This window comes from Octopus bimaculoides, chromosome 30 (genome assembly GCF_046866305.1).
Source record: "Octopus bimaculoides isolate indiv1 chromosome 30, ASM4686630v1, whole genome shotgun sequence".
Taxonomy (NCBI): domain Eukaryota; kingdom Metazoa; phylum Mollusca; class Cephalopoda; order Octopoda; family Octopodidae; genus Octopus; species Octopus bimaculoides.
The window spans coordinates 10,575,807-10,603,707 of record NC_142957.1 but is presented as its reverse complement, the minus strand read 5'-3'; the positions used below and the strand labels follow the sequence as shown (position 1 = coordinate 10,603,707).

Below are 27,901 nucleotides of genomic sequence, written 5' to 3'. Positions count from 1 at the left end.
ACAAATTTTCAATGGGGTTCAAGTCTGGTGACTTGCTTGGCCATTCTAATAAGTATATATTGTGACTGACAACCCATTTTTTTGGTAAACTTCGCCGTGTGCTTAGGGTCGTTATCCTGTTGTAAAACCCACCCTTTACAAAGCTGGAGCTTTTCTACAGAGTCCCATAAATTATTGTTCAAAATATTTTGGTACATCTCTGCATTGATTCTACCATCTATCACATGTAAATTGCCAGTGCCATTTGCAGAGAAACACCCCCACACCATGATGTTGCCACCTCCAAACTTTACAGTAGGAATTGTGTTTTTCAGCAAATAGGTGGTACCATCTTTCCTCCAAACATTTCAATTTTCGACTCGTCTGTCCATAGAACCTTTTCCCAGAATGTATCAGATTTATCTTTATGTTCAAAAACAAATTTTAAACAGGCATCTCTATGCCTTTTAGTCAACAGTGGAGTTTTTCTAGGAGAGCATGACTTCAGTTCATTCCTATGAAATTCATTGCTGATTGTTCATAGTGTAACATTAGTCCCTGAAGCTAACAAATCTTCTTGCAATTCCTTTCTGGTGATCATTGCGTTTTTTTCGATTCTCCGCTTCATTTTTCTTAAAGATCTAGGTGAAATCTTGCGTGGTGCAGCAGATCTTATTCTGTTTTCAACAGTTACCGATTTTTTATATCTTTGAATAAATGAAGATATGGTAGAAAATGGAATACGAAGGGTCTCTGATATTTTCCTGTAACTTTTACCTGCTTTCCATTGTTCAATAATTAAGTTTTTCACTGAATTTGTGAGTTCTTTACTTTTCCCCATTATTACGACACCACTTTCTGTTGTCTCAGTGCTGAATGGAGAAGCTAGCGTTTTGACACTTAAAAATGACCACTGATAAGATTATTGGAATGAACGAGAAAGTTCTAGTAAAAAAAATATTATTTTAACAGTATTTTGTGGCACAGAAACTCATAAATTTATTCTGTACAAATACTTTTTCCACCCCTAAATATTTATAATTGCATATAAATTCATTAGTTGCTATAATTTATTAGTTTATGCAAATATAGTATTGGTATATCTCATTTATGTTCATTAGAAATTAAATAAATAAAGAATTTTGACATGTACGAATATTTATTTCCTCCCACTGTATATATGTTGTTAAAAAAAAAGGCTTGTTTTCTTCTTGTGTTTAACGTTTTTTTGTGATGTCCTGTACACATATATGCATACATATAGATGTAGGTATGTACATATATGTATGGATATGTGCATATATTATTATATGATAGAACACCATGCATCTTCCTCCAAGTAAGTTTTATCTTAATAATTACTTTGCGCACTCTACTACTTCCCTGTCTATCTCTCTTGTTCTTCATCCTTTCTGTTTTTCTCTCCCACCTGACACGCGATGAAAGGGATTCTTTCTTTCTATCCACTGGCTTCTTATAGAGAATACATGAATTTTCTGTCACTTCTCTCATTCATGTCTACTAGCGTTCAAAAAAATAATAATAATTTTTCTATCGTCTTGGCCTAACAACCCTTATTGTTTGTTTTGACTGTCCTGTTCTTGTTGACACTTTCACCTTCCGCAAAAAAATTTCAAATTTTATTCAATTTGCTTTGCGGGAACGACTGTTCCTTCGAAACACGGAGTAGATGGGACAACTGATGAAGGGAAATATTCTTTATGTTGCATGTCTCGTCTCTCTGTTTTCTTTCGTTGTTCAAAAAAAAAAAAGTTTGTTTTCTTGTTGTGATGTCCTGTACCCATGTATGTATAGATATAGATGTAGGTATGTACATATATCATTTCAACATAATATAAGACTTTGTTTTGAATAGTGTTGATATATTTTTGATTAATAATTAGTCTTTATTGTTTATATTATCGTTAAAGGTTTTTTTATTAAAACTTAGTATATATAAAGTTTAATCTTTTATATTCATATTTTTATTTCTACGTTTGTAGAAATAAGTATTCTTGTATTTTTCTATTATTCAATTGATTTTTAATGATAATTAAATAAACGTTTTTAGTTTTAAATAGTATAGCTTTAACTATTACACCGGTTAAATATGTACTAATATTATCTTTATTATTATTTTAACCTTAAACTTCATTTAAATTGTATTTAAAATGATAATAATTTATATAATATACATGTTAGCATATATTATAATGGATGTAGGGATGATTATGGAATTTTGATATTTTTAATAATTTTTCTATATTCATTTGGTACTTATTGTTGGTTGATATATATATTTATTTATTATAATAAGACCTGACGATTAGCTATATTTCTGAATAGAATTTATTTTTGATAATTTTAATCAATTTAAATTTCCTTTCTATTTGAAAATTAGTTATGAAACACGTGTAGTTATTTTATTATCTTTATCTTATGATATTTACTTTGTATTATATTATACTAATTTATTGTGATTTTAATTATTAATTTTTCTATATGTGATAGTGGATTTTCATTGTTGAGTTCATGAAATTTGGTTCTTTTCCCTAAAACTATATATTTTAATCTGTAAAGCTCAATTTAATTTTTTATAAATTCATTTTAATTGAGTTTTTACCTGTAAATATTATTATTAGATATATATAAATATATTATATATATATATTTTATATATATAAATATATATATATATATACATAGATATATATATATACATAGATATAGATATACATATATATACAATATTTAAGCATCATTACATATTTAATTTATTAATGAAACAGCTGTAATTTATGAGATGTGTCATTTGTTTGTATAAAATATTTAAATTGAATTTATAATTGTTCAATTTATTATATATATATTCATAGTAGAACACATAAACAAGGCAAAAATTTAGCTCTTTCTCTGTTTATTGATAGAATGTATGACACATGCGTACGAACAACCATGCTACATGGCAGTGAAACATGGGCTGTAACTGCTGAGGACATACGTAAGCTCGCAAGGAATGAAGCCAGTATGCTCTGTTGGATGTGTAATGTCAATGTGAATACCCGTCAGAGTGTAAGTATCTTGAGAGAAAAGCTGAACATTAGAAGCATCAGTTGTGGCGTGCAAGAGAGACGATTGCGCTGGTATGGACATGTGGTGAGAATGGAGGAGGATAGCTGCGTGAAAAAGTGCCACACCCTAACAGTTGAGGGAACCCGTGGAAGAGGTAGGCCCAGGAAGACCTGGGCTGAGGTGGTGAGGCAAGACCTTCGTACATTGGGCCTCACCGAGGCGATGACTACTGACCGAGACCTTTGGAAATGTGCTGTGCGTGAGAAGACCCGGCAAGCCAAGTAAGATCGTTGCCAGTGCCCCTGGACTGGTTCTTGTGCGGGTGGCACATGAGATGCACCATTTTGAGCGTGGCCGTTGCCAGTACCGCCTGACTGGCTCCTGTAGGATTTTTGAGCGAGATCGTTGCCAGTGCCCCTGGACTGGCTTGTGCGGGTGGCACATAAAAGACACCATTTTGAGCGTGGCCGTTGCCAGTACCGCCTGGCTGGCCTTCGTGGGATTTTCGAGCGAGATCATTGCCAGTGCCCCTGGACTGGCTCTTGTGCGGGTGGCACATGAAATACACCATTTTGAGCGTGGCCGCTGCCAGTACCGCCTGACTGGCCTTTGTGCCAGTGGCACGTAAAAACACCCACTACACTCTCAGAGTGGTTGGCGTTAGGAAGGGCATCCAGCTGTAGAAACTCTGCCAGATCAGATTGAAGCCCGGTGCCTTCTGGCTTGCCAGTCCTCAGTCAAATCGTCCAACCCATGCTAGCATGGAAAGCGGGCGTTAAACCATGATGATGATGATGATGATCATGACTGCTATCCATCGGGGTATCTGCAATTCTTTTTGACATTTTTAGGGTAAATTTTATTCAAAGTCACAAGAAACAACACAAAACCAGCAAACAGCAAATGGGTGTCTTCTCTCTTACATTTGTTGAGCCACAACTGACGCTTGGCGGTAAGTGGTGGCCGATCTGCCGAGCATTGCCACGTCACACCTGAATGAGGTGAGTCACGGTGATCAGGTGTTTGCGCACCAAACGACTCCTGTTGTGATGTGCTCCACCCCACACAAAAAAGTTCAGTCTTGGGGGCTTTCTGGATTTTAGATTTCCGGATAAAAGATTATATACCTGTATTTAGGGCCCCCTCTGGTGAAATAATTTGAACCAAAGTTTCGTGATCTGGGGTAACTTTCTCCAGTCCAGCAACCAAATTTTAATCCCTAAAAGAGGTAGCGATCTCAAGCCTGACATCGTAGAATAAATTTATAAGTTGGAGGGAATTTGGCTGCCATTTCTAGCTGATTTGGTGTTTGGTGTATGTATGAAGAATATAATATGGAATGTTACAGGTACACTAGAACCAATACTACAACTTGACTTACTACTACTGCCACCATCACCACCACTACCACTACACTGCTAACACCATCATCACATTTTACCACTACTGCCACCACTACTACTACAACCACCACCTCTGTCATCACCACCACCACCACCACCACCATGGCTTTGACATTTGCAAACCTTGTGTAAGTACACCACCACCCCTCCCAGTTCACTCCAATCCTTCTAAATTCTATTTAAACATGGAAACGGTAAAAAAAAAGTTCAAAGAACTCTTAAAGTCTTCTGTTAGTGAAATGAACAGGCATCAAGGTCAGAGAACCGAAGGTCAGCATTGCCGCACTTCGGCTGTGACAACAGAGAGGTCACCTACGGATATATATATATATATATATATAAATCAAAATAAGCAACACTGGGTAGGAATTGAAACCATTTAAGACTAGTATCATTCTTTCTCTCTCTCTCTTTCTTTCTCTCTCTTTCTTTCTCTCTTTCCCCCTCTCTCTCTATCTCTGTCTCTCTGTATATAAAGATATATATAATATATAAATGTATAATATATAAACACACACACACACATATGTAAATAATATATATATATATATATATATATATATATATATATATATATATATATATATATATATATAAGTATATATATTTATAATATATATATATATTTCAGGCTTATTTCTAGCACAATTTATGAACTTTGTAACATTTTCGTTTTTTAGTGTCAAGGGAGACCACTCTCATTACTCAATGTTAAAATTTAGATTAAAAGATTTTTCAAACGGTAAACCATTGTTTAAAAAACATTTTCTTTTACTTCCGGTCTTGTATGTACGTGTGTCTATACATGCATACATATATATTATGTTATTCGGATCCTTTTTAAAACGGGTGGGGGGGGGGCCCACATTTTCCATTAACGAAACACTTTGAAACTTGGAACACTGGTAGAATGTGTCATATAAAACATCTTTTTCTCTTAGTCTTCTTAAAAAAAAAAGAAATCCATAAATTATTCCATGTTAAAGTTGTCGTATTTCTGTAATTTCAACCAATCACTGACGTCCATTCAGCCGATATACATTAAGTGCCGACTACATAAACAAACGATTCTGAAACAATTAACCCTAACCCTAACCCTAACCCTAGGGTTAGGGTTAGGGTTAGGGTTAAAGCAAATAAAACGAAGGTATGGAGATTAAATACGCTTTACATCGCTTAATCAGCCAAAGGAGTAAATGTAAACAACTGAATAATTGTCAGTAATTGGTTGAAATTATCGAAATAAGACAATTTTTTACATGAAATAAATTCGAATACAAAAATATTTTTCTGTTCTATAACACAAAATAGATAAGTATACGAAGTTTGAAAGTCTTTCGGTACCAAAAACACTACGTAAAACATTAATGAAAAATGTGGCCCCCGTTTTAAAAAAGATCCGAAGAATAACAGGATCTTTTTTAAAACGGGGGCCACATTTTTCATTAATCTTTTACTTCTTTCAGTCATTTGACTGCGGCCATGCCGGAGCATCGCCTTGAATGGATTTTAATCAAACAGTTAACACTAGTTTTTTTTTAAGACTAGTATCATGAAATTTTCTATAAAGGCACTTCAGATTTGTAGAAAATTGAATGAACATCATCATCATCATTATCATCGTTTAACGTCCGCCTTCCATGCTAGCATGGGTTGGACGATTTGACTGAGGACTGGTGAACCAGATGGCTACACCAGGCTCCATTATCAACAGTCATTCATTTTTCTGAAAGTTAACGAGTAAACCAATGTGAGCGGGGCACACTTGTGTAGGTATACGTATTATAAATATTTTTTTTCTACTCCAAGCGCAAGGCTCGAAATTTTGGGGGAGCGGCGGTGGCGGGGGGGGGGCTATCGATTAGATCGATTCCAGTACGCAACTGCTACTTAATTTATCAACCCGTCGACGGAATTTCAACCCAGAACGTAAAGACAGACAAATGCCGATTTTAAATATTAACACTAATATGTGTGAGTGTGGTACTTCATTCACTGCGGTCCTTTTACTTCCGACTTACTTCTCTGTAACCATTTTACTTACGGAATACCGCTCACCTGTCACATCGACTGATTGCAAGGTATTTTAATTACTTTTCAACTTATTTCTGTTCTATTTTCCGACGGGGTTCGGCGATCTTTCGACACTAGTCCACCACAACTCCCGGTCGTTGCGCGCACGCATACTGATTACATGATCATATAGTGTGCTTATGTGGTTAAAGTTTCAGTTCGGTTGGCACCTTACTCACTCGCACCTTGGCCACACGTTTGCCGCAATACGAAGGCAAGAGCACCCATTATTCCTCTGTCCTTATTGCCCCTGTGGAGTGCTTTATTTGCTTCCTCCTCCGTTGTGAAGCGCACCTCCACAGTGGCGTATCTCCTCCCTATACTGATTACATGATCATATAGTGTGCTTATGTGGTTAAAGTTTCAGTTCGGTTGGCACCTTACTCACTCGCACCTTGGCCACACGTTTGCCGCAATACGAAGGCAAGAGCACCCATTATTCCTCTGTCCTTATTGCCCCTGTGGAGTGCTTTATTTGCTTCCTCCTCCGTTGTGAAGTGCACCTCCACAGTGGCGTATCTCCTCCCTATACTGATTACATGATTGTATAGTGTGTTTATGTGTTTAAAGTTTGAGAACTGTATGCATCTGAGGGGGAGAAGGTTTGAGTTTCTATTTAATGCTGTCTTTTCATATTTTCAAGTCATTTAAAAACAAACACACTATACGATCATGTAATCAGTATGCGTGCGCGCAACGGCCGGAAGTTGTGGTGGACTAGTATCGAAAGATCGCCCTCAGGACTTATTCTTTGTAAGCCTAGTACTTATTCTATCGGTTACTTTTGCCGAAACGCTAAGTCACGGGGACGTAAACACACCAGCATCGGTTGTCAAGTGATGTCGGGGGGACAAACACAAACACTAGCATGGGAGCCAGACAGCTGCTCTGGCAATGAACACGCTCGGACAGTGCTGTTAGTGCTCCACTGGCGCAGGTGCCAGTCATCGAGTATGGTTCAATTACGATTCCGATTTCACTTGCCCCAACAGGTCTTCGCAAGCAGAGTTTAGTGTCCAATGAAGGAGAGGTTGGCATGGATGCCAGTCGTCGGATTCTGTTCGATTTCAGATTCATTTGCCAAAAATATTCCCATCCACCATACTGCATTCCATGATGTAACTCTGGCTCAGGTAGTTACATGTTATTTAACCCTTAGATGGGTACCTGAAAGGGTCAAAGTAGATCTGAGAACAATAGTGGCTAAGAAGTGCTTCCCTACTCCTTAAAATCTTGGAATGCCTGAACCAGGACCCATATACTAGGTGCAGTTTTAAGTCATGCATAACTCTCTCTTTTTACTCTTATTTGTTTGTCATTTGACTGCGGCCATGCTGGAGCACCGCCTTTATAGTCGAGCAAATTGACCCCAGAGCTTATTCTTTGTAAGCCTAGTACTTATTCTATCGGTCTCTTTTGCCGAGCCGCTAAGTTACGGGGACGTAAACACACCAGCATCGGCTGTCAAGCAATGCTGGGGGGACAGACACAGACACACATACATATATCATCATCATCATCATCATCATCGTTTAACGTCCGCTTTCCATGCTAGCATGGGTTGGATGACTTGACTGAGGACTGGTGAAACCGAATGGCAACACCACGCTCCAATCTGATTTGGCAGAGTTTCTACAGCTGGATGCCCTTCCTAACGCCAACCACTCAGAGAGTGTAGTGGGTGCTTTTACGAGTCACCCGCACGAAGGCCAGTCAGGCGGTACTGGCAACGGCCAACAACGGGCTTCTTCCACTCACAAGGCTTTGGTCGGCCTGAGGCTATAGTTGAAGACACTTACCCAAGGTGCCACGCAGTGGGACTGAACCCGGGACCATGTGGTTGGTAAGCAAGCTACTTACCACACAGCCACTACTGAGCCACTTTTTTTTCCTCTTTTAATACATGACGGCCATGTTCGGTCTAGCTTCTATAAAACTGAATGTAATAATAATAATAATAATAACAAGAGCATTCAAAGAATGCCAACCTCTGCTGAGGCAACGCCAATGCCCTGTCAACGATTAGCTGGAGATGATTTTTAAAATGAGAATATCTGAAATAAACTTGACTGCTCTCACAAATGAGAATACTGAAAACGAATCCGATCATTCTCAAAAATTAAGTAAAAAAAAAAATGGGAAAATAATCCAGAATCCTTGTCCGATACTAGATTGATCCCAAAATCTAATCAGTTTGTGCCAGTCATGAAGCCTAACATCCCCAAAAGCTTCATTCGAATCCATCTAGCGGATCTTGAGATATCTCGTCCATGGACAAACAAACAAACACGACTGAAAACAATAACCCTCCGCCTTTGCTAAGATAAAAAACAAAATGTAATACCATTTTGAATTTTCTATTATATCTATACATAGATATAGATATACATATATATACAATATTTAAGTATCATTACATATTTAATTTATTAATGAAACAGCTGTAATTTATGACATGTGTCATTTGTTTGTATAAAATATTTAAATTGAATTTATAATTGTTCAATTTATTATATATATATTCATAGTAGAACACATAAACAAGGCAAAAATTTAGCTCTTTCTCTGTTTATTGATAGAATGATGAACAAACTTAATTGAGTTTTCTTATCTTTATTGGATTCTTCTGTCTGTCTCTAAATATATAAATTTTTTAGTAAATGAAATATGTGTAATGGTGTATAAATAATACCGAATATTGTTTTTTTCCTCTTTATTGAAACATTATATATATACATATATAATAGTGTCATTCCTTCTCTTTTCTAAAGAGCAGAGTGTCGAAGGCTTCTTTCTGTTAAATAAATTAATCATAATTAACTGATCCTCTTGTATTTTCTTTTACTCAGAGCCAGGAACTTATCAGCAGACGGTGAATTTGAAGCTCTTGAGCTAACTTCTTTGTCCAGTCCTCCGGAGTTGCCTGACATAATGAAACCACCCCACATCTACAAGCAACTGCCTAGGAATTTGGTCTCTCCAAACAACCACCGATGGAGTGCAACAAATTGATCTGGAGAAGAATATAAAAAAAGCTTAAAACAGAAAACCAAGAAGACATCTTGTATGAATGCATGTGTGTTTTGTTGATGACAGGGAGTAAATGAATAAAAAAAAAAGTGTTGAGAAGGAATTACACACAGACATATATATATATATATATATATATATATACATACTCATGAATTATAAACAGCCAAGAATAAGACAATTACAGACTTAAAATGTAAGAAAAACAACATTTTGATTGCTTGACTATATATGTATAATGTACATAGATATATAGAAACGTGCATATATACATACAAAATGTATGTATACACATGAATGTATGTTTATTGTGCATATACATGTATTTGTTTTTATATAGATGTACACACAATGAACAAGCACACAAAACAAACTAACTGGCAACAAAAAATCAATTAAGTAAAAAACATTAAAAAAGTGGTAATAATAATGATGTTAATAAAATGGAAAAGAAATTCCCCAAATATTGGTTGTAGTAAATTTTACTCAAGTATTTTGTATGTGTGGTTGTGGGCCTCTTTGTCTGTGTATATATTATGAATCTAGTAATGTATGTATGTGCTTGTGTGTATATATTATGAATCTAGCAGTATGTATATATTATGAATCTAGTAGTGTCTATGAACATCTGTATGTATGTATATATTATGAATCTGTCTGTATGTCTCCATGTGTCTATGAACATCAGTGTGTATGTATGTATATATTATGAATCTAGCAGTGTATGTATGTGCTTGTGTGTATATATTATGAATCTAGCAGTATGTATATGTGTGTATATATTATGAATCTAGTAGTGTGTCTGTATGTCTCCGTGTTTGTCTATATATATTATGAATCTAGTAGTGTATGTCTCCACATGTGTCTATGGACATTAGCGTGTGTGTGTATATATTACAAATCTAGCAGTGTGTGTATGTCTCCATATGTGTGTAGGTGTGAATATATTATGAATCTAGCAGTTTGTTTGTAGATCTTCATGTCTGAATATTTGTGTGTCTATGAACATCAGTTTGTGTGTGTATATATTATGAATCTAGTAGTGTGAGTGTCTGTACGTCTCCATATGTGTGTATATATTATGAATCTAGCAATATGTATTTATCTGTCTTGTGTATCTCCATATGTTTGTAGGTGTGTGTATGTATGTGCTTGTGTGTATATATTAAGAAGCAAGGAGTGTATGTATGTATATATTATGAATATAGTAGTGTGCGTGTATCTGTATGTCTCCATATGTGTGAATATAATATGAATCTAGCAGTGTGTTTGTAGGTCTTCATGTCTGAATATTTGTGTGTCTATGAACATCAGTTTATGCCTAGATGTGTGTGTATATATTATGAATCTAGCAGTGTCTGTGTGTATGTATGCCTTTGTGTGTATGTATGCCTTTGTGTGCACGTCTGTATACCTAGATGTGTGTGTGTGTGTATTATGAATCTATCAGTGTGTATGTGTTTATTGGTGTGTGTCTGTATGACTCCATATATGTGTAAGTCTGCATGCATGTGTGTGTGTGTGTATGTATGTATGCCTAAATGTGTGTGTGTATATATATATATATATATAAGAGTGTGCCTACCTTTCCATGTCTTCCTCATCACCTCTTCTTCCCCAGGCTCATGGGTTGGATAGGTTTGTCTGAAGCAGTGTCGTATAATCCGAGATCCCTCATATCACAAACCCCTTTTTCACAGCACATGACAGAAACACTGCGACAACTTTGAAACCGAGAGATGCATGTGGATTTTATTGATTGAAAATACAAAAGCCAGTCTTTAAATGTACACCATGGTACACTATACCGAATTATGGAATGGAAGAAAATATTCTGGGTGGGGGCAGGATAGGAAAATGTGGATTTAACCTTTGAGGAGAAATTTGGTAATTTAATGAAACAAATCTAATCTAGCAAAAACGAAATATATTTTAATTAAAATGTATACATAGGCTCTTGCTAAGCTTTCTTACCAGAATAGCCTGGTACTTATTTTGTGTCTTTCATGAGGATATAAACACCAACACCAGTTGTCAAGTGGTTGCGGTGGGGGGACAAACACAGACACACAAACACACACACACACATATATATATATATCTATACATATATATAGTATACGCTGTAAAGTGATTGACATCAGGAAGGGCATCCAGCCATAGAAATCTACCAAAACAGACAACTGGAATCTGGTGCAGCTCTCCAGCCTTGTCAGCTCCTGTCAAATCATCCAACCCCTGCCAGCATGGAAATAAGACGCAAGACGATGATGATATATAACATCCATGTTTTATCATAAGATCCTTTATTGTTAATTCATTCTAATCCTTATTTTACTATTTTCCATCATATCTATCATTCTCTCTCTTCTTCAGGTGTTCCTGTTTCTAGGTTGTCTTGGAGTCTCGTTTATGGTTGCATTTTTGGGTTCGATGGCATTTGAAGCTCCGATGTTAGGTTTAGAAAAAGTATTATTGCAGAAATTAAAGATTAGAAAATAACAAAATTAATCTTGTTTGTTAATATTTTATTTCCTTATTGTTATTATTATTATTGAGAGAACAGCGCATGTCATCAGTGACACTGGGGTACATCTAGCAGATCACCTGCGATGAACCAACATCCTATCCAGGTGAAATGAAACCAGGAAACCAGCCATTATGAACCAGACATGGCTTCAGAAGGAACAAACAGCAACAACAACAGTCTTACCAATAAAGAAAATATTTAAATACCTAAATTTTAACAGTATTTTTGACGGTAAAAGTCACTTTGTCTGTTAAATGGTGGTTTAGGTTTCAATTCCTACCCAGTTTAAAATTATTATTTTTTTTTTATTAACTTAAGTTGTATTATGTGTGTGTGTGTGTTACCAAATTTCATAGGTTTCCCTTAATCACAAAAAATTGAAATAACTTTAAATATCATAATTTTCATGTTAATATTGTTGCTGCTTCGTTGGCCTCATAGGTAGAGGTGTTTAGAAATAGTAACATGACACAGAGGTGGAGGTTTCAAATCTGTGCCAGGTATTATAGTGGGTCTTATTTAACATTTTCATTTTTTTCCCTAGAGATAAAAAAAAAAGTGAAAAATTTTCGTAAGACCCCTTAGTGCAGGCCCTGGGTGATATTGAACCCTGCCCAGGATGTTATTGGTATCTACATATGCCTCTACCCACAAGACCACCTAGACACCAACAGAAATCTGATTAAAAAATGACATATTTAAACCTATCTTGGCTGAAGATCAATATAAAGGGTTGCCAATTTACATTAATTAAAAAAAAAAAAAATAATTTCAAACTGGGTAGGAATTGAAACCTAGACCACCATATAACAGACAAAGTGACTTTTACCAACAATTTTAATCTAAATTTTCCTTGACACTAAAAAACTTGTTTTTAAAAATCATTTTTTAAAATTTTGACTTCAAAAAACTATTGGTGATTTCAGGATTATTTCTAAGCACAATTTATGAATTTTGTAACATTTTCGTTATTGGTGCGAAATTCATTTAAATTGTTAGCAATTATTTTGCCACTTTAGAAACATCGATTACCACTTAAACTAAATTCTCAGGTACTGTCGCTTAAGAGTCAAAATTCTGCAAGGATTTGATGCCACTTATTAGCCAAAATCCAAAAATTTTGACTTCAAAAAACTATTGGTGATTTCAGGCACAGTTTATGAACTTTGTGTCTCTGTGTCTCTCTGTATATATAAATAAATGTATAATATATAAATACACACACACACATGTATATATATATTTTTTGGGACTGTCACATTTTGAGTTTTTATTAAACTATAAATTTAAACTAGATCTAAATAAACAACCCGTTAAAAATATTCTGGCAAGAATCGGCAAGAAATTTAACATCCCAAAGAAACTTAATTTCGGTAGAAAGTATGTTTTTTTTACTTTTTTTAAAAATTAAATGTCGAAATCCGATGTGGAAAAATCGGTCCAATCGGTTCAAAGCCGGCCCTGTCTATATATATACATATATATATATATTTTTTGGGACTGTCACATTAAGTTGACTGTATGCAACTACTTAATATATATAAATATACAAATTAATTGTCAATTATCAACATAGGGCGTCGTTTAAAAAAGATTTTCGCTGCTCTTTCTAGCAAATTAAAACAATAACACATGCATTGAACAAAGCGGTCGCTGAGGTATAAAGGGAAATAACTCTACATTTGAGGGTTATTTCCCTTTATACCTCAGCGACCGCTTTGTTCAATGCGTGTGTTATTGTTTTAATTTGCTAGAAAGAGCAGCGAAAATCTTTTTCAAACGACGCCCTATATTGATAATTGATAATTAATTTGTATATTTATATATATATAGTAGTTGCATACAGTCAACTTAATGTGACAGTCCCCAAAAAAATATATATATATGTATATATATAGACAGGGGCGGCCTTGAACCAATTGGACTGACTTTTCCACATCGGATTTCGACATTAAATTTTTAAAAAAAAGTAAAAAAAAACATACTTTCTACCGAAATTAAGTTTCTTTCGGATGTTAAATTTCTTCCCGACTTTTGCCAGAGTATTTTTAACAGGGGTTGTTTATTTAGATCTAGTTTAAATTTATAGTTTAATAACACACAACTCGATCTTGGTGAGAAATAATGTTTTTTCCCTAGTTTTTTTCTTTTGTCTTGTGCTATCAACTAATCTCCTCTCCTAATATACCGCAAATGACTTTTTCCCACCGAAATCGGAGTGGTAGGGGCCCACGGGAATCCATCCCCACTCACCTCAGAGTTATATATTTTCCATGTTTTCTTTTTTTTTTTTTTCCGTGTGTCATCAACTAATCTCTGCTCCTAGTATTACTGCAAAGGACTTTTTTCTCCATTGGTTGCGTATAAGGAGATCAGAGTAGTGGCTGTTTTTTTTTATACGCCTAATAACTGCTATTTCTAGCATACTAAACAAGCGCGTCGAGGACCGGCTACCTTTGAATTCATTTAAAAGGGAGAGAAAATGTTTTACACCACATTTTCGATATAATCTAAGGAAAAACATTATTTCTCACCAAAATCGAGTTGAGTTTTTATTAAACCATAAATTTAAACTAGATCTAAACAAACAACCCCTGTTAAAAATATTCTGGCAAAAGTCGGGAAGAAATTTAACATCAGAAAGAAACTTAATTTCGGTAGAAAGTATGTTTTTTTTTAGTTTTTTTTAAAAATTAAATGTCGAAATCCGATGTGGAAAAGCATTTTGTATGTGTGGTTGTGGGCCTCTTTGTCTGTGTATATATTATGAATCTAGTAATGTATGTATGTGCTTGTGTGTATATATTATGAATCTAGCAGTATGTATATATATTATGAATCTAGTAGTGTCTATGAACATCTGTATGTATGTATATATTATGAATCTGTCTGTATGTCTCCATGTGTCTATGAACATCAGTGTGTATGTATGTATATATTATGAATCTAGCAGTGTATGTATGTGCTTGTGTGTATATATTATGAATCTAGCAGTATGTATATGTGTGTATATATTATGAATCTAGTAGTGTGTCTGTATGTCTCCGTGTTTGTCTATATATATTATGAATCTAGTAGTGTATGTCTCCACATGTGTCTATGAACATTAGTGTGTGTGTGTATATATTACAAATCTAGCAGTGTGTGTATGTCTCCATATGTGTGTAGGTGTGAATATATTATGAATCTAGCAGTTTGTTTGTAGATCTTCATGTCTGAATATTTGTGTGTCTATGAACATCAGTTTGTGTGTGTATATATTATGAATCTAGTAGTGTGAGTGTCTGTACGTCTCCATATGTGTGTATATATTATGAATCTAGCAATATGTATTTATCTGTCTTGTGTGTCTCCATATGTTTGTAGGTGTGTGTATGTATGTGCTTGTGTGTATATATTAAGAAGCAAGGAGTGGATGTATGTATATATTATGAATATAGTAGCGTGCGTGTATCTGTATGTCTCCATATGTGTGAATATAATATGAATCTAGCAGTGTGTTTGTAGGTCTTCATGTCTGAATATTTGTGTGTCTATGAACATCAGTTTATGCCTAGATGTGTGTGTATATATTATGAATCTAGCAGTGTCTGTGTGTATGTATGCCTTTGTGTGTATGTATGCCTTTGTGTGCACGTCTGTATACCTAGATGTGTGTGTGTGTGTATTATGAATCTATCAGTGTGTATGTGTTTATTGGTGTGTGTCTGTATGACTCCATATATGTGTAAGTCTGCATGCATGTGTGTGTGTGTGTATGTATGTATGCCTAAATGTGTGTGTGTATATATATATATATATATATAAGAGTGTGCCTACCTTTCCATGTCTTCCTCATCACCTCTTCTTCCCCAGGCTCATGGGTTGGATAGGTTTGTCTGAAGCAGTGTTGTATAATCCGAGATCCCTCATATCACAAACCCCTTTTTCACAGCACATGACAGAAACACTGCGACAACTTTGAAACCGAGAGATGCATGTGGATTTTATTGATTGAAAATACAAAAGCCAGTCTTTAAATGTACACCATGGTACACTATACCGAATTATGGAATGGAAGAAAATATTCTGGGTGGGGGCAGGATAGGAAAATGTGGATTTAACCTTTGAGGAGAAATTTGGTAATTTAATGAAACAAATCTAATCTAGCAAAAACGAAATATATTTTAATTAAAATGTATACATAGGCTCTTGCTAAGCTTTCTTACCAGAATAGCCTGGTACTTATTTTGTGTCTTTCATGAGGATATAAACACCAACACCAGTTGTCAAGTGGTTGCGGTGGGGGGACAAACACAGACACACAAACACACACACACACATATATCTATATATCTATACATATATATAGTATACGCTGTAAAGTGATTGACATCAGGAAGGGCATCCAGCCATAGAAATCTACCAAAACAGACAACTGGAATCTGGTGCAGCTCTCCAGCCTTGTCAGCTCCTGTCAAATCATCCAACCCCTGCCAGCATGGAAATAAGACGCAAGACGATGATGATATATAACATCCATGTTTTATCATAAGATCCTTTATTGTTAATTCATTCTAATCCTTATTTTACTATTTTCCATCATATCTATCATTCTCTCTCCTCTTCAGGTGTTCCTGTTTCTAGGTTGTCTTGGAGTCTCGTTTATGGTTGCATTTTTGGGTTCGATGGCATTTGAAGCTCCGATGTTAGGTTTAGAAAAAGTATTATTGCAGAAATTAAAGATTAGAAAATAACAAAATTAATCTTGTTTGTTAATATTTTATTTCCTTATTGTTATTATTATTATTGAGAGAACAGCGCATGTCATCAGTGACACTGGGGTACATCTAGCAGATCACCTGCGATGAACCAACATCCTATCCAGGTGAAATGAAACCAGGAAACCAGCCATTATGAACCAGACATGGCTTCAGAAGGAACAAACATCAACAACAACAGTTGACATATTTAAACCTATCTTGGCTGAAGATCAATATAAAGGGTTGCCAATTTACATTAATTAAAAAAAAAAATAATAATTTCAAACTGGGTAGGAATTGAAACCTAGACCACCATATAACAGACAAAGTGACTTTTACCAACAATTTTAATCTAAATTTTCCTTGACACTAAAAAACTTGTTTTTAAAAATCATTTTTTAAAATTTTGACTTCAAAAAACTATTGGTGATTTCAGGATTATTTCTAAGCACAATTTATGAATTTTGTAACATTTTCGTTATTGGTGCGAAATTCATTTAAATTGTTAGCAATTATTTTGCCACTTTAGAAACATCGATTACCACTTAAACTAAATTCTCAGGTACTGTCGCTTAAGAGTCAAAATTCTGCAAGGATTTGATGCCACTTATTAGCCAAAATCCAAAAATTTTGACTTCAAAAAACTATTGGTGATTTCAGGCACAGTTTATGAACTTTGTGTCTCTGTGTCTCTCTGTATATATAAATAAATGTATAATATATAAATACACACACACACATGTATATATATATTTTTTGGGACTGTCACATTTTGAGTTTTTATTAAACTATAAATTTAAACTAGATCTAAATAAACAACCCGTTAAAAATATTCTGGCAAGAATCGGCAAGAAATTTAACATCCCAAAGAAACTTAATTTCGGTAGAAAGTATGTTTTTTTTACTTTTTTTAAAAATTAAATGTCGAAATCCGATGTGGAAAAATCGGTCCAATCGGTTCAAAGCCGGCCCTGTCTATATATATACATATATATATATTTTTTTTGGGACTGTCACATTAAGTTGACTGTATGCAACTACTTAATATATATAAATATACAAATTAATTGTCAATTATCAACATAGGGCGTCGTTTAAAAAAGATTTTCGCTGCTCTTTCTAGCAAATTAAAACAATAACACACGCATTGAACAAAGCGGTCGCTGAGGTATAAAGGGAAATAACTCTACATTTGAGGGTTATTTCCCTTTATACCTCAGCGACCGCTTTGTTCAATGCGTGTGTTATTGTTTTAATTTGCTAGAAAGAGCAGCGAAAATCTTTTTCAAACGACGCCCTATATTGATAATTGATAATTAATTTGTATATTTATATATATAAAGTAGTTGAATACAGTCAACTTAATGTGACAGTCTCAAAAAATATATATATATATGTATATATATAGACAGGGGTGGCCTTGAACCAATTGGACTGACTTTTCCACATCGGATTTCGACATTAAATTTTAAAAAAAAAGTTAAAAAAAACATACTTTCTACCGAAATTAAGTTTCTTTCGGATGTTAAATTTCTTCCCGACTTTTGCCAGAATATTTTTAACAGGGGTTGTTTATTTAGATCTAGTTTAAATTTATAGTTTAATAACACACAACTCGATCTTGGTGAGAAATAATGTTTTTTCCCTAGTTTTTTTCTTTTGTCTTGTGCTTTCAACTAATCTCCTCTCCTAATATACCGCAAATGACTTTTTCCCACCGAAATCGGAGTGGTAGGGGCCCACGGGAATCCATCCCCACTCACCTCAGAGTTATATATTTTCCATGTTTTCTTTTTTTTTTTTTTCCGTGTGTCATCAACTAATCTCTGCTCCTAGTATTACTGCAAAGGACTTTTTTCTCCATTGGTTGCGTATAAGGAGATCAGAGTAGTGGCTGTTTTTTTTTATACGCCTAATAACTGCTATTTCTAGCATACTAAACAAGCGCATCGAGGACCGGCTACCTTTGAATTCATTTAAAAGGGAGAGAAAATGTTTTACACCACATTTTCGATATAATCTAAGGAAAAACATTATTTCTCACCAAAATCGAGTTGAGTTTTTATTAAACCATAAATTTAAACTAGATCTAAACAAACAACCCCTGTTAAAAATATTCTGGCAAAAGTCGGGAAGAAATTTAACATCCGAAAGAAACTTAATTTCGGTAGAAAGTATGTTTTTTTTTACTTTTTTTAAAAAATTAAATGTCGAAATCCGATGTGGAAAAGTATTTTGTATGTGTGGTTGTGGGCCTCTTTGTCTGTGTATATATTATGAATCTAGTAATGTATGTATGTGCTTGTGTGTATATATTATGAATCTAGCAGTATGTATATATTATGAATCTAGCAGTATGTATATATTATGAATCTAGCAGTATGTATATATTATGAATCTAGTAGTGTCTATGAACATCTGTATGTATGTATATATTATGAATCTGTCTGTATGTCTCCATGTGTCTATGAACATCAGTGTGTATGTATGTATATATTATGAATCTAGCAGTGTATGTATGTGCTTGTGTGTATATATTATGAATCTAGCAGTATGTATATGTGTGTATATATTATGAATCTAGTAGTGTGTCTGTATGTCTCCGTGTTTGTCTATATATATTATGAATCTAGTAGTGTATGTCTCCACATGTGTCTATGAACATTAGTGTGTGTGTGTATATATTACAAATCTAGCAGTGTGTGTATGTCTCCATATGTGTGTAGGTGTGAATATATTATGAATCTAGCAGTTTGTTTGTAGATCTTCATGTCTGAATATTTGTGTGTCTATGAACATCAGTTTGTGTGTGTATATATTATGAATCTAGTAGTGTGAGTGTCTGTACGTCTCCATATGTGTGTATATATTATGAATCTAGCAATATGTATTTATCTGTCTTGTGTGTCTCCATATGTTTGTAGGTGTGTGTATGTATGTGCTTGTGTGTATATATTAAGAAGCAAGGAGTGGATGTATGTATATATTATGAATATAGTAGCGTGCGTGTATCTGTATGTCTCCATATGTGTGAATATAATATGAATCTAGCAGTGTGTTTGTAGGTCTTCATGTCTGAATATTTGTGTGTCTATGAACATCAGTTTATGCCTAGATGTGTGTGTATATATTATGAATCTAGCAGTGTCTGTGTGTATGTATGCCTTTGTGTGTATGTATGCCTTTGTGTGCACGTCTGTATACCTAGATGTGTGTGTGTGTGTATTATGAATCTATCAGTGTGTATGTGTTTATTGGTGTGTGTCTGTATGACTCCATATATGTGTAAGTCTGCATGCATGTGTGCGTGTGTGTATGTATGTATGCCTAAATGTGTGTGTGTATATATATATATATATATATAAGAGTGTGCCTACCTTTCCATGTCTTCCTCATCACCTCTTCTTCCCCAGGCTCATGGGTTGGATAGGTTTGTCTGAAGCAGTATTGTATAATCCGAGATCCCTCATATCACAAACCCCTTTTTCACAGCACATGACAGAAACACTGCGACAACTTTGAAACCGAGAGATGCATGTGGATTTTATTGATTGAAAATACAAAAGCCAGTCTTTAAATGTACACCATGGTACACTATACCGAATTATGGAATGGAAGAAAATATTCTGGGTGGGGGCAGGATAGGAAAATGTGGATTTAACCTTTGAGGAGAAATTTGGTAATTTAATGAAACAAATCTAATCTAGCAAAAACGAAATATATTTTAATTAAAATGTATACATAGGCTCTTGCTAAGCTTTCTTACCAGAATAGCCTGGTACTTATTTTGTGTCTTTCATGAGGATATAAACACCAACACCAGTTGTCAAGTGGTTGCGGTGGGGGGACAAACACAGACACACAAACACACACACACACATATATCTATATATCTATACATATATATAGTATACGCTGTAAAGTGATTGACATCAGGAAGGGCATCCAGCCATAGAAATCTACCAAAACAGACAACTGGAATCTGGTGCAGCTCTCCAGCCTTGTCAGCTCCTGTCAAATCATCCAACCCCTGCCAGCATGGAAATATTCTTCTAATCTTTTACTTGTTTCAGTCATTTGACTGTGGCCATGCCGGAGCATCGCCTTGAATGGATTTTAATCAAACGGTTAACACTAGTTGTTTTTTTTTTAAGACTAGTATCATTCTTTCTCTTTCTTTCTCTCTTTCCCACTCTCTCTCTCTCTCTCTGTCTCTCTGTATATAAAGATATATGATATATAAATGTATAATATATAAATACACACACACACACACACACACATATATATATATATATATATATATATATATATATATATATATATATATATATATATATATATGTATATATATATATATATATATATATATATATATATATATATCTTTATATACAGAGAGACACAGAGAGAGAAAGAGAGAAAGAAAGAGAAAGAATGATACTAGTCTTATTAGCCAAAATCCAAAAATTTTGACTTCAAAAGACTATTGGTGATTTCAGGCTTATTTCTAGCACAATTTATGAACTTTGTGTCTCTGGGTCTCTCTGTATATAAAGATATATATATATATATAAATAAATGTATAATATATAAATACACACACACACATGTATATATATATTTTTTGGGACTGTCACATTTTGAGTTTTTATTAAACTATAAATTTAAACTAGATCTAAATAAACAACTCCTGTTAAAAATATTCTGGCAAAAGTCGGGAAGAAATTTAACATCCCAAAGAAACTTAATTTCGGTAGAAAGTATGTTTTTTTAAATTTTTTTAAAAATTAAATGTCGAGATCCGATGTGGAAAAGTCGGTCCAATTGGTTCAAGGCCGGCCCTGTCTATATATATACATATATATATATATTTTTTGGGTCTGTCACATTAAGTTGACAGTATACAACTACTTTATATATATAAATATATATATCAATCATAAATTATCAATATAGAGCGTCGTTTAAAAGAGATTTTCGCTGCTCTTTCTAGCAAATTAAAACAATAACACACACGTTGAACAAAACGGTCGCTGAGGTATAAAGGGAGATAACTCTCAAATGTAGGGTTATTTCCCTTTATACCTCAGCGACCGCTTTGTTCAATGTGCATATTATTGTTTTAATTTGCTAGAAAGAGCAGCGAAAATCTTTTTTAAACGACGCCCTATATTGATAATTGATAATTAATTTGTATATTTATATATATAAAGTAGTTGTATACAGTCAACTTAATGTGACAGTCCCAAAAAATATATATATATATGTATATATATAGACAGGGGCGGCCTTGAACCAATTGGACCGACTTTTCCACATCGGATTTCGACATTTAATTTTTAAAATAAGTTTGAAAAATAGACTTTCTACCGAAATTAAATTTCTTTGGGATGTTAAATTTCTTGCCGATTCTTGCCAGAATATTTTTAACAGAGGTTGTTTATTTCGATCTAGTTTAAATTTATAGTTTAATAACACACAACTCGATCTTCGTGAGAAATAATGTTTTTTCCCTAGTTTTTTTCTTTTGTCTTGTGCTATCAACTAATCTCCTCTCCTAATATACCGAAAATGGCTTTTCCCCACCGAAATCAGAGTGGTAGGGGCCCACGGGAATCCATCCCCACTCACCTCAGCGTTATATATTTTCCATGTTTTTTTGTTTTTTTTCCGTGTGTCATCAACTAATCTCTGCTCCTAGTATTACTGCAAAGGACTTTTTTCTCCATTGGTTGCGTATAAGGAGATCAGAGTAGTGGCTGTTTTTTTTTTACGCCTAATAACTGCTATTTCTAGCATACTAAACAAGCGCGTCGAGGACCGGCTACCTTTGATTTTTTTTTAAAGGGAGAGAAAATGTTTTACACCAGATTTTCGATATAATCTAAGGAAAAACATTATTTCTCACCAAAATCGAGTTGAGTTTTTATTAAACTAGATCTAAATAAACAACCCCTGTTAAAAATATTCTGGCAAAAGTCGGGAAGAAATTTAACATCCGAAAGAAACTTAATTTCGGTAGAAAGTCTATTTTTCAAACTTTTTTTAAAAATTAAATGTCGAGATCCGATGTGGAAAAGTCGGTCCAATTGGTTCAAGGCCGGCCCTGTCTATATATATATACATATATATATATATATTGGGACTGTCACATTAAGTTGACTGTATACAACTACTTTATATATATAAATATACAAATTAATTATCAATTACCAATATAGGGGTCGTTTAAAAAAGATTTTCGCTGCTCTTTCTAGCAAATTAAAACAATAACACACACATTAAACAAAGCTGTCGCTGAGGTATAAAGGGAGATAACTCTCAAAGCGACAGCTTTGTTCAATGTGTATGTTATTGTTTTAATTTGCTAGAAAGAGCAGCGAAAATCTTTTTTAAACGACGCTCTGTATTGATAATTGATAATTAATTTGTATATTTATATATATAAAGTAGTTGTATACAGTCAACTTAATGTGACAGACCCAAAAAATATATATATATATGTATATATATAGACAGTGGCGGCCTTGAACCAATTGGACCGACTTTTCCACATCGGATCTCGACATTTAATTTTTTAAAAATGTTAAAAAAACATACTTTCTACCGAAATTAAGTTTCTTTGGGATGTTAAATTTCTTCCCGACTTTTGCCAGAATATTTTTAACAGGGGTTGTTTATTTAGATCTAGTTTAATAAAAACTCAACTCGATTTTGATGAGAAATAATACATATATATATATATATATATATATATATATATATATATATACATGTCTCTTAAAGGATAGAGCTCAAAATCAATGCATTGAAGATACTTTATTGCAGCAACAATTATAATAATAACAGAAACAACCACAATAAGCCAAACCTATGCACATTTCAATAGGGTATCCCGGAAAAATAAACCACATCATAAGATGTCTCGTAAAATATTGTAACAAATTACAACATATTACAAATTTCTGGATACTCCATCTCATCAGGGTCGCATTATTGCCATCACCAATACCATTATTAGCAAAACACACACATCATCCAAGAGGGTGAAAGAATAATCGACGGCACGCAACCTACCATCGTTATTTTCTTACAGAATGTAAACAAACCAGTCAACCGAAATCCAGCGACGTACACCGCCCGGTTTACAGCGTAAAAATCCCTTGCCAAAAATTCATCCCCCCTGTACATCAAGATTTCTAATATATATATATATATATATATTAGATATATATATACTTATATATATTATTTATATATATATATAATTTACATATGTATGTGTGTGTCATTCGAAACATAATCAGAGCTTCTGAAACATGAAGCCACGAAATAATGCAGGATTTATTGGAAACAATGTGAATAAAAGATTAATTAATTTGACAGAGGAATCTGGATGCTGAATGATTCAAGTTTATTAACTTCCAACATTTTCTTATAAAACGCTTAGACTTCTTTATTACAATTCAAATATTTCCAGATTTTCTTTAAGAATTAATTAATTTCATTTATGATTAATTATAAGATTGCTTTGTAGATCGATGCAGGCATTGAAAGATAATTAAAGAAGCATCTATAAAAATTCTCTTATATGTGATTTCACGTAATGCTAGACATAAAAGCCAGCAGCTCTCAAATTTCCATTGTCTTTTTCACTCAAACCGAAGGACACTTTACAGAAACTGTAAAAGAAAGAAATTCGGTTAATACAGGTTGTGGCAGAAAAACTTTGTTATTATTACACACTCCCTCTCTTTTTCTTTCTTTCACTCAATTGATAAACCCAACGGGACAACACGTAAACAAGTTACGCATAGCTGAACGCGTGAGAATCCTGAAAAGAGTCACTACTGGAGCCAGGGAACATCCTTGAACTCCAGAACAGAGATTTGCCTTTCAGGTGGTTCCTGCTAGCCCTTCGGAGCCTTCGAGATGGCGACATGGCTGCTGCAAGTAAACAAACATTAGCGAAGGGAGATAATTCCCACTCGTTACCTTCCAGCAGTGAGATATTTCCACCGCTATATTTTCAAGTGGGCCAACGGGGTTTTAGGATTTGGCGATACGACATAAAACTAAACCCTTTAGGGACGGGAAAGCTAAGGTAATAACATAAACCGGCCTACCCCATTTTTAATATATACTACTCTACATCCAAGAGCGTGATTCTTTCGGGTTTATGTATTTTACAAACGATATATATATATATATATATATATATATATATATATATATATATATATATATATATATATATATATACAAGAATAATGGCAGGGAATCGTCAATTAATAATAGAATTAATAATTAACAATTTTGCCAAGTAGTTTAGTATGATTATATTCATTATGATTATATTCATTATGATTATATATATATATATATATACAAAGTAATGCTATCTGTTGGAGTCTCAGCTTTTTTAGCTGCTATTTCTGAACTTCGGTATGTGGTGAAGCAAATGCTTGCTGATCCTTTAATTATGTGTATATATATATATATATATATATATATATATATATATATATATAAGGTTGAGGAGGGTATTGGAGTCAACCAAACCCAAAGACACAGGTAATACCGAGTAAGGGCTGTATACCGACTAGTTGTGCCCCAGTCGTTGTATGAACAGGATTGGGGATTATAAGTCGTGTATTAGCGTGTGTATGTATAAATATATAAAAAGATAAAGAGAGCAATGGTAAAGTTGGATATATATTTTATGGATAGACTCTATCCATAAAATATATTTCCAGCTTTACCATTGCTCCCTTTATCCTTTTATATATTTATACATACACACACATATATATATATATATATATATATATATATATACATATATATATCTCCCTCTTTTCTTAGCTCTCCTGAAAAAAGAATTTCTAACTTCTGGTCAGCCATTATTATGATTGACCGTTGACTGAACACTATTCAATTTTTTTTCTCCGTGTTTTTCTCCTTGTCTCCGTATTCTTTCTGTTGAAGAGCGTAGCTCGAAACATCAAAGACTTTCCGTATTCCCGAGCGTCAAACTAATACATCCTTTTGTTGTTTACACCACCTGTCCTCGTCTGTCGTTGTTTTTTTGTACATTCTCCCATATATATGTGTGTGTGTGTATGTAGAGAGAGAGAGACTTGCATTAAATTCTATTAAGAACGTTGTAGAGTAGAGTATAAAGCTTGTCCACCTTCAGATTTCACCCGGTGCTATCAAGTGCTAGTATCATCCATGAAAATGAACTTCATATGAAATAAATAATATGGCATTACTTTCTGAATCACCAAGTTTCTTCACGTTTATCACAAGAAAATAATACTACAATAACAAGTCTTCCTATTTATTTTCACTTGATTCTGCTTTGGGAGAGTTTCCTGTCACATAAATTTATTGCCAAAGGAAGTCCTTCTCAGAGGTTTCAAAGGCTTTTACATACAATTTCATCTGAGTATATGATGCAAAAGTCTTGAAATTTAATTGCAAATTAAAATGCGATTAAAAGTTAAGCAGTATGAAGTATTGTAGGGGAAAACGGGTTCATTTTCATTATCTGAAGTTATTTGGAAAGAAGGGGTGGGGTCACTGTGGGTTTTCCACAAATGGTAAAGACCTCCTTCAGTCACGAATGACTATGGGATTGCACCAAGAAAGTTATCCTCCAAGGCATAAGTCCGAGCAGGGTTTTTTTGTTTTTTTTTTGATAGAAGACCAGCAGTCGCCCGTAAATACCAGCTTCCCCCAATATGTGCCACCAATGTTATCCAAGGGAAAGGAAAAGGCCATGATACAGCTTGGCACCAGTGACGTCGCATCTCATTTCTACAGCTGAATGAATTGGATCAATGTGAAATGAAGTGTCTTGTTCAAGAATACAACACAGCCTAGTCCGGGAATTGAACTCACTACCTCATGATTGTGATCTTGATGCTCTAACCACTGAGGCACTTGCCTCACATGTACCTTTCTCTTTGTCTGAAGTTTTTTCTAATCCTTCAGTCCCGCTGCCCCCTACCCCTCTCTCCTCCTTCCACATCACCGGGATCTGGCCAGCCATGATCTTCCTTTCTTGGCCTGGCTGCTGACCCCCAACACCTCTTATGTCCATCTCCTATGTTCCTGCCTTTAGGTTTTCACTTCATAAACGCCAGCTCAATTTCATTCGTTCTCAGTCGAAAGACTTTCTTGTTTGTGTTTGTGTACCATGTTCTCCGGTTTTTTTTTGTCTTTGTTGCCGTACACATTTGCTAGCTTTCTTACAAAAAAAAGTCTCATGCTATTAGCTCAGCCTTTTGGGGGCAACTAGATTGAACTGTCTCAATCAAGAGTAACTGCCCGAAACAGTAAGGACCTCTGGTATACTTGACTGCGGAACGAAAGCCATGAATGACCCCTCTGGGAACTTAATACCTTTTCGTAGCACTCGAAAGTTTATAAAATTCTTATGACATATATATTGGGAACAACTAATATGCAATTCTGGGAATTATATCTCTTTGGCAGTCTGTAGTTAGGAGAAACAGATATTTTCGGTAACCGTGTATTTATTTCTATAATTTTCACTAGTCTCGCCCGGAAGCTTTTGCTTCACTAAATTTTTTTCTTTGAGAATTATTCGGTGATCTTCTTCTAGCACATTAGCAGTCCACTTAGTGGTCTCTTTTATATATACATCATCATCATCGTTTAACGTCCGCTTTCCATGCTAGCATGGGTTGGACGATTTGACTGAGGACTGGTGAAACCGGATGGCAACACCAGGCTCCAATCTGATTTGGCAGAGTTTCTACAGCTGGATGCCCTTCCTAACGCCAACCACTCAGAGAGTGTAGTGGGTGCTTTTACGTGTCACCCGCACGAAGGCCAGTCAGGCGGTACTGGCAACGGCCACGCTCAAAATGGTGTATTTTATGTGCCACCAGCACAAGAGCCAGTCCAGGGGCACTGGCAACGATCTCGCTCGAAAATCCTATGAAAGCCAGTCAGGCGGTACTGGCAATACAATAATCCTTTTGGTATTAAATTGATATTAATTAATATCCAATTTTTTTTACCCTACTATTATATAC

The 27,901-nt window shown here is 34.5% G+C and overlaps 1 long non-coding RNA gene across 8 annotated transcripts in view; it reads left to right on the top strand.

The window, feature by feature from the left end:
• The window catches only part of LOC149130196 (uncharacterized), a 117,485-nt gene extending 105,417 nt beyond the window's left edge, over positions 1-12,068 (top strand). For 3 of the 8 annotated variants that reach the window (XR_016239207.1, XR_016239202.1, XR_016239208.1), the window contains one exon: positions 9,377-12,068. This is a non-coding gene — a long non-coding RNA (uncharacterized LOC149130196). Of the gene's footprint in view, positions 1-2,906; positions 3,052-5,322; positions 6,536-9,376 lie in introns of those variants that run through there. The other 5 variants (XR_016239209.1, XR_016239203.1, XR_016239205.1 and 2 more) reach the window with 4 other exon arrangements.
• The last annotated feature ends 15,833 nt before the right edge of the window (positions 12,069-27,901 follow it).